We start from the raw sequence: 13,826 nt of genomic DNA, 5'->3' as shown, positions 1-13,826 counted from the left end.
GCGGATTAGGGGTTAATACATTTATTATAGTAGCGCTCAGGTCCGGTCGGCAGATTAGGGGTTAATAAGTGTAGTTAGGTGGAGGCGACGTTGGGGGCGGCAGATTAGGGGTTAATAAATATAATATAGGGGTCGGCGATGTTAGGGCAGCAGATTAGGGGTACATAGGGATAACGTAGGTGGCGGGGGTGTACGGAGCGGCAGATTAGGGGTTAAAAATAATATGCAGGGGTCAGCGATAGCGGGGGCGGCAGATTAGGGGTTAATAAGTGTAAGGTTAGGGGTGTTTAGATTCGGGGTACATGTTAGAGTGTTAGGTGCAGACGCAGGAAGTGTTTCCCCATAGGAAACAATGGGGCTGCGTTAGGAGCTGAACGCGGCTTTTTTGCAGGTGTTAGTTTTTTTTCAGCTCAAACAGCCCCATTGTTTTCTATGGGGGAATCGTGCACGAGCACGTTTTTGAAGCTGGCCGCGTCCGTAAGCACCGCTTGTATCGAGAGTTGCAGTGGCGTTAAATTATGCTCTACGCTCCCTTTTTGGAGCCTAACGCACTGAAAACCCAGCCATTCTGTGAACTCTAAATACCAGCGGTATTTAAAAGGTGCGGCCAGAAAAAAGCATGCGTAGCCAACGCACCCCTTTGGCCGCAAAATTCTAAATCTAGGCGTTAGATTGCTGTATACACTTGACCTAATTATGGCCAGACCTTACATAGGTTAACTTAAAATTGTAGTGATTGAGAAGCCCTTGTTTCACTTTTCGAGGGAATCAATCACCCAGATGTGTTTAAACAGGCTTAATAAGCGTGCAGTAGTATCTGGGGACAAATAAGTAAAATCTTGGCTCTCATCTAGGTTGTGGGTAGTGTTTCCATAATAAAAACCTTATAGCCCCATATAGATCAGCATATGTGGCCGGATAGTTGTGTTGGGCTGAATAGCCGTTTATAGTACTCACTATTCATCTGGTACTGCCGGTGAAGAGAAGACTCTGTTAAATGTGTGGTGGGTATCTAAATATCGCCATATGAAAACAGCTGATCATGCAGCCAAATGCAGAGAGGTGCATCATGCTCATCCAATGTGAGAGAGGGTCCTGTTTTTAATGGCATCAAGCTCCCGCATTTATCTCCCTTCTGTGAGGTTGTGAGCTGGGACCAGATCATCGTTCCTGTATCTCTCTTCTGCTTCACATTGCTCCAGGGCTTAATGTAGTAGTCCGTAAGAGTGACAACTAAAAATCAATGCGCTGGTGGTAGATAAAGCTCCGCATAAAAATCAGACACCCCAAGTCGTCTGAATAGGTTACTAGTTATAAAAATGTTTTTTCAAAATGTGTGCGCCTGTGTAAAAAACACTGGCTAAATATCTACCGAACAACAATGGTCTTAAAAGTTATTCTGATATATAAGATAATATATATAAATATGTAGGATTATGTGTAAATATATGCGTAGAAAAGGCTGTTATAGACGTTTTGAAAAAATAGTAAATTGTTTGTTATTATTAGTACAAAAATACTTTACCAATAATACTGGTTTTTGACATTTTGAAAAAATAGTAAATTGTTTGTTATTATTAGTACAAAAATACTTTACCAATAATACTGGTTCGACGTTTTGAAAAAATAGTAAATTGTTTGTTATTATTAGTACAAAAATACTTACCAATAATACTGGTAACCAGTATTATTGGTAAAGTATTTTTGTACTAATAATAACAAACAATTTACTATTTTTTCAAAACGTCGAACAGTCCATTTGCATAACCGCAAACTCCCCATTTGCACAAGGTTGGATACCATGCTAGCCATGTCCCGTTCCTTGTCCTCACTGATGTCATTGAAGGTCTCTTCCTCCACCCAGCCACGTACAACACCAAGGGTCCCCGAAAGGTAACAACAAGCCCCCTGGGGCGCCTGCTGTGTTTGGTCTTCCACCTCCTCAAAGCCACCTTCCTCCTCTGACTCCTCTTCTTCAAGACTCCTCTCTCTGCGTTGCCTCTCTCTGCGTTATTATAAGGTGTGTTAAGTAGTACTATTCCTATCAATTTAATCCCTGTTACGTCCCCTATCAGGGGACGTGTATAGGGCATCAATTTTAGGAACCGGGAGATGGAAAAAGATGCTTGGTCGGTCCTCCTACTTCAAATATGGGGCACTGCGCATGCAATCTAATGTGCCACCAGATATGAGTGGTGTGTTAAGTAGTTCTATTCTTATCAGTTTAATCCCTGTTACGTCCCCTATCAGGGGACGTGTATATGGCATCGATTTTAGGAACCGGGAGATGGAAAAAGATGCTTGGTCGGTCCTCCTACTTCAAATTTGGGGCACTGCGCGTGCAATCTAATGTGCCACCAGATAGGAGTGGTGTGTTAAGTAGTTCTATTCTTATCAGTTTAATCCCTGTTACGTCCCCTATCAGGGGACGTGTATATGGCATCGATTTTAGGAACCGGGAGATGGGAAAAGATTCTTGGTCGGTCCTCCTACTTCAAATTTGGGGCACTGCGCGTGCAATCTAATGTGCCACCAGATAGGAGTGGTGTGTTAAGTAGTTCTATTCTTATCAGTTTAATCCCTGTTACGTCCCCTATCAGGGGACGTGTATATGGCATCGATTTTAGGAACCGGGAGACGGAAAAAGATGCTTGGTCGGTCCTCCTACTTCAAATTTGGGGCACTGCGCATGCAATCTAATGTGCCACCAGATAGGAGTGGTGTGTTAAGTAGTTCTATTCTTATCAGTTTAATCTCTGTTACGTCCCCTATCAGGGGACGTGTATATATCATCGATTTTAGGAACCGGGAGATGGAAAAAGATTCTTGGTCGGTCCTCCTACTTCAAATTTGGGGCACTGCGCGTGCAATCTAATGTGCCACCAGATAGAAGTGGTGTGTTAAGTAGCTCTATTCTTATTAGTTTAATCCCTGTTACATCCCCTATCAGGGGACGTGTATATGGCATCGATTTTAGGAACCGGGAGATGGAAAAAGATGCTTGGTCGGTCCTCCTACTTCAAATTTGGGGCACTGCGCGTGCAATCTAATGTGCCACCAGATAGGAGTGGTGTGTTAAGTACACACAGTGCAGCACCAGAGGCCAGAAAAATTTGGCATGTACACATGCCTGAAAAATTAGGTATTGTTGCAGCCGCTGCTGTAGCAGCGGCCAGAAAAATTGATGTTTGTTTCCCAGGCAGAAAGTGCCCTAAAACATTGCGGCTTGAACCCTAGTTGGTGGCGGGTAAGTGACGCAAGTCATCCGGCATTTAGAGATAAAATACAGCAGCGTGTGGACCATTTATAGCCCAAGGCAGCTCATCTCATCAGGCCTTTTTTAGTCGAATGTATCGCCCACTGTCAGTCCCTTCGGGATCCATCCCTCATTCATCTTAATAAAGGTGAGGTAATCTAGACTTTTTTGACCTAGGCGACGTCTCTTCTCAGTGACAATACCTCCTGCTGCACTGAAGGTCCTTTCTGACAGGACACTTGAAGCGGGGCAGGCCAGAAGTTCTATCGCAAATTGGGATAGCTCAGGCCACAGGTCAAGCCTGCACACCCAGTAGTCAAGGGGTTCATCGCTCCTCAGAGTGTCGATATCTGCATTTAAGGTGAGGTAGTCTGCTACCTGTCGGTCGAGTCGTTCTCTGAGGGTGGACCCCGAAGGGCTGTGGCAATGCGTAGGACTTAAAAGGCTCTGCATGTCCTCCATCAACAACACGTCTGTAAAGCGTCCTGTCCTTGCCGGCGTGGTCGTGGGAGGAGGAGGATTACTTTCACCTCTTCCCCTGTTAGATTCCCATTGTGCTGTGACATCACCCTTATACGCTGTGTAAAGAATACTTTTTTAATTTATTTTGGAACTGCTGCATCCTTTCCGACTTGTGGTAATTCGGTAACATTTCAGGCACTTTATGCTTATACCAGGGGTCTAGTAGCGTGGACACCCAGTACAGGTTGTTCTCCTTCAGCCTTTTTATACAAAGGTCCCTCAACAGGCACAACAGCATGAAAGACCCCATTTGCACAAGGTTGGATGCCGAGCTACTCATGTCCCGTTCCTCGTCCTCAGTGATCTCACTGAAGGTATCTTCTTCCCCCCAGCCACGTACAACACCACGGGTACCAGATAGGTGACAACGAGCACCCTGGGATGCCTGTTGTGGTTGGTCTTCCTCCTCCTCCTCAAAGCCACATTCCTCCTCTGACTCCTCTTCCTCACAATCCTCTTCCAGCGTTGCCGCAGGTCCAGCAAGCAATGCTGATAAGGCTGTTTCTGGTGGTGATGGTGACCACAACTCTTCCTCTTCCTCTTCACGCTCATCTATGGCCTGATCCAGCACTCTTCGCAGGGCACACTCCAGAAAGAAAACAAATGGTATGATGTCGCTGATGGTGCCTTCGGTGCGACTGACTAGGTTTGTCACCTCCTCAAAAGGACGCATGAGCCTACAGGCATTGGTCATGAGCATCCAGTAACGTGGCAAAAAAATTCCCAGCTCCGCAGAGGCTGTCCTAGCACCCCGTTCATACAAATAGTCGTTAACTGCTTTTTCTTGTTGGATCAGGCGGTCGAACATTAGGGCCCCTAGTTATCAAGCCGTCAACCTCAAATACGCTGGAATTCCGCAGCGTATTTGTGGCGAGGCTGATTCACCTAAGTTATCAAGCCCTACACACCGGCAAAAGTAGAATATAGTGACGTAAGCTTCGATCCGCCAGACTCAGTCCGACACAGATCGATTCTTACGTCACTCCAGATGTTCCGCACACAAGTTCGGCACAATCTGACTACTTTTGCTAGTTATCAAAAAACTAGCAGGTACGCTCAGCACTTTTCCAGCCCAGCGTACCTGGTTTTTAATCCGCCACCCTGGAGGCGGCGGATCCCATAGGAATCAATGGGAGTCTGACCATAACGAAAGTTCATGTTCGCTGCTGCCAAATATCCCATTGATTCCTATGGGAGATGTCTACACCTAACACCCTAACATGTACCCCGAGTCTAAACACCCCTAATCTGTCCCCCCCTACACTGCCGCCTAAATAAATGTATTACACCCGAAACCGTTGCTCCCGGAGCCCAACGCCACTCAAATAAACTGATTAACCCCTAAAGCTCCACTCCCGGACCCTGCTGCCACTATAATAAATATATTAACCCCTAAACCGCTGATCCCGGAGCCCACCGCCACTCTAATAAACTGATTAACCCCTAAACCATCACTCCCGGACCCCGCCGCAACCTATATTAAACATATTAACCCCTAATCTGCCCCCCCTACACCGTCGCCACCTATAATAAATGTATTAACCACTATCCTGCCCCCCCTACACCGCCGCAACTATAATAAAATTATTAACCCCTAAACCTAAGTCTAACCCTAACCCTAACACCCCCCTAACTTAAATATTAATTAAATACATCTAAATATTATAACTCTTATTAACTAAATTAATCCTATTTAAAACTAAATACCTTTAAAATAAACCCTAATATAGCTACAATATAAATAATAATTATATTGTAGCTATCTTAGGATTTATTTTTATTTTACAGGCAAATATAAATTTATTTTAACTAGGTACAATAGCTATTAAATAGTTATTAACTATTTAATAGCTACCTAGTTAAAATAAAGAGAAATGTACCTATAAAATAAAAACTAACCTAAGTTACAATTACAACTATCACTACACTATCATTAAATAAATTATTCCTATTAAAAACTAAATACTTACCTGCAAAATAAACCCTAAGATAGCTACAATGTAATTAATAATTACATTGTAGCTATTTTAGGATTTATAATTATTTTACAGGCAACTTTGTATTTATTTTAGCTAGTTAGAATAGTTATTAAATAGTTATTAACTATTTAATAACTACCTAGCTAAAAGAAATACAAAATTACCTGTAAAATAAATCCTAAGATAAGTTACAATTAAACCTAACACTACACTATCATTAAATTAATTAAATAAATTACCTACAAATAACTACAATTAAATACAATTAAATAAACTAACTAAAGTACAAAAAATAAAAAAAATAAGTTACAAACATTTAAAAAATATTCCAACAATTTTAAGCTACTTACACCTAATCTAAGCCCCCTAATAAAATAACAAAGCCCCCAAAATAAAAAAAATACCCTACCCTATTCTACATTAAAAAGTTAAAAGCTCTATTACCTTACCAGCCCTTAAAAGGGCCTTTTGCGGGGCATGCCCCAAAGAATTCAGCTCTTTTGCCTGTAAAAAAAAAATACAACCCCCCCAACATTAAAACCCACCACCCACATACCCCTACTCTAACCCAAACCCCCCTTAAATAAACCTAACACTACCCCCCTGAAGATCATCCTACCTTTAGTAGATGGAACAGAAGAGGAGATCCGCAGCGGCCGAAGTCTTCATCCAAGGGGCGCTGAAGAAGTCTTCCATCCGACTGAAGTCATCATCCAAGGGGCGCTGAAGAAGTCTTCCATCCGATTGAAGTCATCATCCAGGCGGCGTCTTCAATCTTCATCCATCCGGAGCGGAGCCATCTTCAGACGAGCCGACGCAGAGCCATCTTCTTCCACCGACGACTGAACGACGAATGACGGTTCCTTTAAGTGACGTCATCCAAGATGGCGTCCCTCAAATTCCGATTGGCTGATAGGATTCTATCAGCCAATCGGAATTAAGGTAGGAAAAATCTGATTGGCTGATTAAATCAGCCAATCAGATTGAAGTTCAATCGGATTGGCTGAGCCAATCAGCCAATCAGATTGAGCTTGCATTCTATTGGCTGATCGGAACAGGGTTTATTTTAAAGGTAAGTATTTAGTTTTAAATAGGATTAATTTAGTTAATAAGAGTTATAATATTTAGATGTATTTAATTAATATTTAAGTTAGGGGGGTGTTAGGGTTAGGGTTAGACTTAGGTTTAGGGGTTAATAATTTTGTTATAGTTGCAGCGGTGTAGGGGGGGCAGGATAGGGGTTAATACATTTATTATAGGTGGCGACGGTGTAGGGGGGGCAGATTAGGGGTTAATATGTTTAATATAGGTGGCGGCTGGGTCCGGGAGCAGCAGTTTAGGGGTTAAACAATTTATTTAGTTGCGGCGGGGTACGGGATCAGCAGGATAGGGGTTAATAAATTTATTATAGGTGGCGGCGGTATAGGGGGGTAGGATAGGGGTTACTAGTTATTAATATAGTGGCGGCGGGGTCCGGGAGCGGCGGTTTAGGGGTTAATGTGTTTATTAGAGTGGCGGTGGTTTAGGGGTTAATACATTTATAAGAGTTGTGGCGGGGTCTAGGAGCGGCGGTTTAGGGGTTAATAAATTTATTTAGTTGCGGGGGGCTCCGGGGGCGCCGGTATAGGGGGTAGAACAGTATAGTTAGTGTGAGTGCTTAGTGACAGCTTATCAATAAAGCTGTAAAAAAGCCGAAGAGCAGCGAGATCGGATGAGTGATAACTATCACAGTCATCATACTTGGTGCGCAGCTTTTTGACAGCTTTATTGATAACTTTGGCGAAATTTTTCAGGTCAGCGGCGGCGATGTGAGGCGAGCTTAGGCGGGTGTATAGGGGCCGGCGAAGGCAGGTAAGTAGACACGTTGATAACTAGAGGCCTAGGAGTGTGGAATTCCAACGTGTCGGGCTGTCGCAAATCAAGCGCATCACTGGCAGGTTGTTTCACCGCTGGATATCTGAAAAGTGCGCCATGGCCGTGTAGGAACGCCTGAAATGGCCACACACCTTCCTGGCCTACTTTAGGACATCCTGTAAGCCTGGGTACTTATGCACAAAGCGTTGTACGATCAAATTACACACATGTGCCATGCACGGCACATGTGTCAACTTGCCCAAATTCAATGCCGCCACCAAATTGCTTCCATTGTCACTAACCACTTTGCCGATCTCCAGTTGGTGCAGAGTCAGCCACTGATCCACCTGTGCGTTCAACCCCAAGACGGCGTGACACTGCCATATCCGGGATGTGGAAAAGTACCTGGGGAGCTGGGGGGGTGCCGTTGATGTGGAGCAAGATGCAGCAGCAGAAGAGGACTCAGCCGTGGAGGTTATGGAAGAGGATGGAGTAGGAGGAGTAGAGGAGGTGGCATCAGGCCTGCCTGCAAGTCGTGGCGGTGTCACCAACTCCTCTGCAGAGCCACGCATTCCATGCTTGGCAGCCGTCAGCAGGTTTACCCAATGCGCAGTGTAGGTGATATACCTGCCCTGACCATGCTTTGCAGACCAGGTATCAGTGGTCATATGGACCCTTGCCCCAACACTGTGTGCCAGACATGCCATTACTTCCTTTTGCACAATCGAGTACAGGTTGGGGATTGCCTTTTGTGCAAAGAAATTTCGGCCGGGTACCTTCCACTGCGGTATCCCAATAGCTACAAATTTTTTGAACGCCTCAGACTCCACCAGCTTGTATGGTAAAAGCTGGCGAGCTAAGAGTTCAGTCAAGCCAGCTGTCAGATGCCGGGCAAGGGGGTGACTTTGTGACATTGGCTTCTTACGCTCAAACATGTCCTTGACAGACACCTGACTATGGGCAGATGAGCAGGAACTGCTCAAGGCGAGACACGGAGTGGCGGATGGTTGAGAGGGGGCAAGGAGGACAGCAGTGGTTGACGTGGCTGAAGATGCTGGACCAGGAGGAGGATGGCAGCTTTGAGTTTGTGTGCTGCTTGTACTCATGTGTTGATCCCATAGGCGTTTGTGATGTGCGATCGTGTGCCTTCGCAAAGCAGTTGTACCTAGGTGGGTGTTGGACTTCCCACGACTCAGTTTCTTTTGGCACAGGTTGCAAATGGCATCGCTGTTGTCAGAGGCAGACACACAAAAAAAATGCCACACTGCTGAGCTCTGCAATGACGGCATTCTGGTGGTGGCAACAGCATGCGTTGATTGGCGTGCTGTCTGGCTGACCCTGGGTGCCGATGCATGCTGTCTGACTGTGCCACTAGCTCCTTGCGACGACCTCCCCCTCCTTCCAACTCATCTCCTCCTCCTCTCTGTCTCCCCATCTGAACTTTCCCCCTCTTCTTTTTCTCTTCTAGTGGGCACCCACGTGACATCCACGGACGCATCGTCATCATTAACCGCTTCACTTGTATCTGACAAGTCAACAAAGGAAGCAGCAGTGGGTACAACATCATCATCATCACACCGTACGTCCATGTGTGTAATGCTGCCTGACTGAGACATATCCCTGTTATCTACATCCTCTGGCAATAATGGTTGTGCATCACTATCACTCATTTCTTCCAACTGATGTGTAAATAACTCCTCTGACAGATCAAGTGAAGCGGCTGTGGTGCTAGTGTTGGTGGTGGCGGCAGGCGGGTGAGTGGTAACTTGAGAGGTGCCCGAAGCTAAGCTGGAGGAGGATGGTGCGTCAAGGTTCCGAGCGGAAGCTGTAGAAGATTGGGTGTCCTGTGCTAGCCAGTCAACTATGTCCTCAGAGTCAGAAATGTTCGAGTTCGGGGTACGTGGCCTCTGAACACTGGGCATTATTCTAGGGCCAAAGGGAATCACAGCACCACGAACACGACGGCCCCTGCGGGGTGGCCTGCCTATGCCTGTCATTTTTTTTTCGATTAGTGGTACTATGCGTGCAAGCTACTGTGACAACAGATATGAGTGGCACTGTGCACTGGCAGAAGTTGGCAGAGTAGACGCTGTAGGCCAGACAGCTAACTGCTATTCAATCTATTACAGTCAAAATTGTATTTTTTTTTTTAAATGTACACTACTGTTACACCAGATATGAGTTGCACTGGTGTGACACTGTGCCCTGGCAGGCACTGAAACGCACATGTGTGAAGGAAACTGACTGCTATTATTTAACACAGTCAAAAAAGTGTTTTTTTTTTTAAATGTACACTACTGTTACACCACATATGAGTTGCACTGGGGTGACACTGTGCCCTGGCAGGCAGGCACTGAAACGCACACGTGTGAAGGAAACTGACTGCTATTATTTAACACAGTCAAAAAAGTTTTTTTTTTTAAATGTACACTACTGTTACACCACATATGAGTTGCACTGGGGTGACACTGTGCCCTGGCAGGCAAGCACTGAAACGCACACGTGTGAAGGAAACTGACTGCTATTATTTAACACAGTCAAAAAAATGATTTTTTTTTTAAATCTACACTACTGTTACACCACATATGAGTTGCACTGGGGTGACACTGTGCCCTGGCAGGCAGGCACTGAAACGCACACGTGTGAAGGAAACTGACTGCTATTATTTAACACAGTCAAAAAAGTGTTGTTTTTTTTAAATCTACACTACTGTTACACCACATATGAGTTGCACTGGGGTGACACTGTGCCCTGGCAGGCAGGCACTTAAACGCACACGTGTGAAGGAAACTGACTGCTATTATTTAACACAGTCAAAAAAGTGTTGTTTTTTTTAAATCTACACTACTGTTACACCAGATATGAGTTGCACTGGGGTGACACTGTGCCCTGGCAGGCAGGCACTGAAACGCACACGTGTGAAGGAAACTGACTGCTATTATTTAACACAGTCAAAAAAGTTTTTGTTTTTTTTAAATCTACACTACTGTTACACCAGTTATGAGTTGCACTGGGGTGACACTGTGCCCTGGCAGGCAGGCACTGAAACGCACATGTGTGAAGGAAACTGACTGCTATTATTTAACACAGTCAAAAAAGTGTTGTTTTTTTTAAATCTACACTACTATTGCACCACATATGAGTTGCACTGGGGCGACACTGTGCCCTGGCAGGCAGGCATTTAAATGCACACGTGTGAAGGAAACTGACTGCTATTATTTAACACAGTCAAAAAAGTGTTTTTTTTTTAAATCTACACTACTGTTACACCACATATGAGTTGCACTGGGGTGACACTGTGCCCTGGCAGGCAGGCACTTAAACGCACACGTGTGAAGGAAACTGACTGCTATTATTTAACACAGTCAAAAAAGTGTTGTTTTTTTAAATCTACACTACTGTTACACCACATATGAGTAGCACTGGGGTGACACTGTGCCCTGGCAGGGAGACTAAATACACACACAGAGAAATGCACTCACAGGAACAAACAACCAGCTCAATACCATTGTTAGCCTGTTCTATGGCGATTTACCACCTGGGTGCAAATTCTTTTAGCCCAGCAATGCTTTTCACAGAGTAGAACTTTCCTGTAATATATCAGTCTGATCCCGCCTATTACTGTCAGTCCAGCACCGATATACCAGGCAATTCCTCGCTGAACAAGGAACAAAGCAACCCCAGACGATTGTTTTGGCCTTCATTGGGCCTCGTCAGTGAGGTGTAGCAGTGTTCCTCTAAGCACACTGAGCAAGGAGTCCACGTCTGGTTTCCCCTTTTTCCCATAGGGAGACTAAATACACACAGAGAGAAATGCACTCACAGGAACGAACAACCAGCTCAATACTATTGTTAGCCTGTTCTATGGCAATTTACCACCTCTGTGCAACTTCTTTTAGCCCAGCAATGCTTTTCACAGAGTAGAACTTTCCTGTAGTATATCAGTCTGATCCTGCCTATTACGGTCAGTCCAGCACCGTGTTAATAATAGCAGTCAGTGCTTAGAGGAACACTGCTACACCTCACTGACGAGGCCCAATGAAGGCTGAAACGATCATCTGGGGTTGCTTTGTTCCTTGTTCAGAGAGTAATTGCCTGGTATTTACCAGGCAATTACTCTCTGAACAAGGAACAAAGCAACCCCAGATGATCGTTTTTTTCTGATGACAAAAATTTGGGTCAATATTTCAGTTTTGTAACAAGAGATATTTTGTTTGCATTTGTTATTATGATTTTATTTTGTATATATGCATATATGATTATTTTTCTAATAAAAGAATTACGAAACGATTGTCTGGGGTTGCTTTGTTCCTTGTTCAGAGAGTAATTGCCTGGTATTTACCAGGCAATTACTCTCTGAACAAGGAACAAAGCAACCCCAGACGATCGTTTCAGCCTTCATTGGGCCTCGTCAGTGAGGTGTAGCAGTGTTCACTGACGAGGCCCAATGAAGGCTGAAACGATCGTCTGGGGTTGCTTTGTTCCTTGTTCAGAGAGTAATTGCCTGGTATTTACCAGGCAATTACTCTCTGAACAAGGAACAAAGCAACCCCAGACGATCGTTTCAGCCTTCATTGGGCCTCGTCAGTGAGGTGTAGCAGTGTTCCTCTAAGCACACTGAGCAAGGAGTCCACGTCTGGTTTCCCCTTTTTCCCATAGGGAGACTAAATACACACAGAGAGAAATGCACTCACAGGAATGAACAACCATCTCAATACCATTGTTAGCCTGTTCTATGGCGATTTACCACCTGGGTGCAACTTCTTTTAGCCCAGCAATGCTTTTCACAGAGTAGAACTTTCCTGTAGTATATCAGTCTGATCCCGCCTATTACGGTCAGTCCAGCACCGAAATACCAGGCAATTCCTCTACGAACAAGGAACAAAGCAACCCCAGACGATCGTTTTGGCCTTCATTGGGCCTCGTCAGTGAGGTGTAGCAGTGTTCCTCTAAGCACACTGAGCAAGGAGTCCACGCCTAGTTTCCCCTTTTTCCCATAGGGAGACTAAATACACACAGAGAGAAATGCACTCACAGGAACGAACAACCAGCTCAATACCACTGTTAGCCTGTTCTATGGCGATTTACCACCTGGGTGCAACTTCTTTTAGCCCAGCAATGCTTTTCACAGAGTAGAACTTTCCTGTAGTATATCAGTCTGATCCCGCCTATTACGGTCAGTCCAGCACCGAAATACCAGGCAATTCCTCTCTGAACAAGGAACAAAGCAACCCCAGACGATCGTTTCGTAATTCTTTTATTAGAAAAATAATCATATATGCATATATACAAAATAAAATCATAATAACAAATGCAAACAAAATATCTCTTGTTACAAAACTGAAATATTGACCCAAATTTTTGTCATCAGAAAAAAATCAAAATGCAAACATTAAACTTAAATAATCACACAAAATAAAATTAATTTCAAATACAGACAAAAACAAACTGGAGGAAACAAACAAACAAAAAAAAAAAAAAACCTAAATAATCCAATCCTTCCACTTCTTTGTCTTCCACATGCCTTCAGAATCTAATTCCCCATATTGCCTCCTATCAAAAGAAAAATACAAAAACAACTTCCCACGGATCATACCCACACAATTACCTACAGTAACTACCTCTTTCTTAAAAATCAAAATATTACGCACATCCCACAACACCTCCTTCACACAACATGCCAACAACCATATCAATCTTGCTTTCTCCTTTTCCACACCACTTCCACACAAACCATACATCATCATATTAAAAGTAAAAAACTGCACTCCAGTCAAACCCTTAATCATCCTTTTCAAACTTCTCCAAACATCCCTAGCATACTCACAATTCCAAAACAAATGAATAACACTCTCGCTTTGAAAACAACCATCTCTAGGACACACTTCTGAAGCCACTAAACGACGCATTCTCTGAAAATCCCTTGTCGGCAAACACTTATGCACACTCATCCAACTAATATCTTTCTGCCTATTCATCAAATACTTATTACACACATTTTTCCATACCAACACACATTCATTTTCATTCAAACCCCCAATCAACTCAAGACCTTCCTTCTTCTCCAACATTTTCAACACCATTCTGTTTGCACACCACATCTCCCTACTAACATTCTCCAAACCATATTTTTTAATCCAACATTCCATCCTTACATAAAACCACGGAACAGCAAAACATACCGGTTTCTTTCTATCAATCTCAAATAAACCATA

Source organism: Bombina bombina, chromosome 7 (assembly GCF_027579735.1).
Source record: "Bombina bombina isolate aBomBom1 chromosome 7, aBomBom1.pri, whole genome shotgun sequence".
NCBI classification, from domain to species: Eukaryota; Metazoa; Chordata; class Amphibia; order Anura; family Bombinatoridae; genus Bombina; species Bombina bombina.
This window is presented reverse-complemented; position numbering follows the sequence as displayed.